A 2500-nucleotide genomic window follows, 5' to 3' on the forward strand; every position below is an offset into this window, starting at 1 on the left:
TATCCCTCCAAAGCGTGCAGTATTCTCACCGAACGCGATTTTTCTTGATTCGTAAAGTGACTTTTGGTGCAATTTCTCAAAAGTTAGTGTGCGAAGAAACTCACCGGCATTCATCGGAAACCCCACCGAAATTTGAAGATCGACAATCCGCATGCGCTACACTACCACACACCAAGCCATTGGGCTCGCGGTGCTATAACACCATGCCATAGCACTGCGCGCCACAGCTGTGAGTTGTGAGCTGTCGAGGTGTGATGGTGCGTGTGGTGTGGTGTGCGTGTTGCGTGTGCGTGGTCATGTGTGTGCGCGGCTCATGTGTATATAAATGTGGTGATGGTGTGCGTGGGTGCTGGGGTGTGTGATTGCGCGTGCGCATGCGTATGTGTGTGAATCGGTGTGTGCGTGCGTGCGCGCTGTGTTCTTTTTTTCGTGCAATATTTGAACGGGAGAGTGTAACGTGTGCCCGGCTACCCGCCTCCCAATGCGCTGACATTTTTAGACGCCGTCTCGGATTGTCTACGAGCACACACATTACAAACTATATTTACTTATACTTTTAAAATTGTGTTAAACTATTACTGTGTTTTCTAAGCCGTTTTAATATACATATAGCTATACTAATGTGGATTAAAGGTATATATAATAGCGCATTTAATTAGTGGGCCTTCAAACCTAGTAGTCCAAGCCACACTAAACGCACGCTCGGAACGCACGCACGCACGCAACCGGCACGGCACACACGCCACAAACCAAGACATTGCTGGTGCGGTGTATAAACAGCCAATCACTGCCTGCGCCAGCTGTGAGAGCGAAAATTTAAGACAGACCCGCACAAGAGGTACGGCTGCGAGTGTGATGCTGTTGGTGTATGTGTAGGTGCGTGCGCGTGTGGCTGCGTGTGCGTGCTGCGTTGTATGTATTGCGTGTGTGTGGCGTGTGCGTGTATGTGTTTGCGCGCTCGTGTGTGGTGTAAATTGGTAATGCGTGTGCGTGGGTGCGCGTGTGATTGTGCCGTGCGATGCCTGTCTGTGTGGATAATTTATATATGGTCTAACGTACAAACACGCAAGTGGGTGCGGGTGTATTCTCTAGTATTAGTACCACCCTGTTATTTAGAAGAAGGAAAGATGGCGGAAGATGTAGAGCGGGAGAGAAGGTGGAAGGAGGTTAAACATGACATCATCAAACACGCCGCACGCAACAGCTAACGACTCAAACGAACGGCCTTGCAAATTCCCGTCAGCTTAGCCGTTAACCTTTTGAACGATTCCTTGCATCCGGCTATTCCACACCGTTTATGCTGCGTTTGCGAAAACGCTATCCGCAACCACCCGCATCCAGCGCCACCGCTGTCCATCATCGCATCGGTATTAAAGGACGTAGCGTAAAAGACATATCATGCTTATTTATCTTCTACATTTCCCACGCTTTCTTCGGCGCATAGCTTTCTTTGCGTACGCCTTCGGTTGCTCTGCTGCCACACAGCGAGCCTGCTAGCCAAGACGGCCCATCTTGGCTCGTGAACTTGGCGCTGGGGCCGCTCTTCGCAATTTCTTTTTTTTCTCATTATTTTTATTGTTACTGATTTTTGTATCGTGCCTATATGTTTGCCAAATGTTTGGTGTTGTAATTTGTACATATTATGCCGTGTTACTACTATCTCTCACTTCAAACGGTGCTAGATGGCGCATGACATGTTGCCCCAGTATGTCGCACAACACACCGGAAACACACAAACCTACACACATAACAACAACACACACACACACACACACCAACAAACAAACACACGACACATACCACAACACACACACAAGCAACCAACACACAATCACAACACGAATAATACACACCCACAACACCACACACACACACAATCTACATACATACACACACACACACACACACCACACACACCACACACCAACACCAACACAAAACACCACACACGCACACACACACACCAACACCACACACACACACACACGCGCGCGCGTTTACATCCACAGATACGGCAGGTTAGTTCAGAGCCGCGTAAAAAAAACAAAAACACAAAACAAGCATCAAAAAACCACAGAATCGCATTCATCGCAATCATCAATTTATAGCTAATCAACGCGTCATCATCAATCGCGATCATTGCAATTATCGCCGAAAGGCCAAAATGGTAAAAGAGCAGATAAATGAAAACTAAATGCCATGTGTGCGATAACTTCTTCTGAATAAAAGTTTTTCAACCGGTTTACCTGTCACTATAAAGTGCGTCACCTGTCTCCATAAAGGGTAATTCTTGGTCGTTTGCATTGGTGACCGTTATGTACAGGGTTGATATCAGTCTCCCTAGCGCGAGAAGGCATGCTGTTAAGATTTACGAAGGATCGCTGGGTTGTGGTAAAGGCACGAAATGCGGCGTACTATGATGTTAGGGTATACCAAATGATTTAGATATGTGCAAGCTATTTAGTATTCGGGACGTTCAGAAGGGGCCCCAGCTCGATTC

The 2500-nt window shown here is 47.2% G+C and overlaps 1 protein-coding gene across 1 annotated transcript in view; it reads right to left on the bottom strand.

Moving 5' to 3' along the window:
* LOC106806770 (hemerythrin-like) overlaps nucleotides 1-2500 on the bottom strand; it is a 33889-nt gene that overhangs the window by 27833 nt on the left and 3556 nt on the right. The window lies entirely within an intron of this gene.

Source organism: Priapulus caudatus, unplaced genomic scaffold, assembly GCF_000485595.1.
Source record: "Priapulus caudatus unplaced genomic scaffold, Priapulus_caudatus-5.0.1 Scaffold9, whole genome shotgun sequence".
NCBI lineage: Eukaryota > Metazoa > Priapulida > Priapulimorpha > Priapulimorphida > Priapulidae > Priapulus > Priapulus caudatus.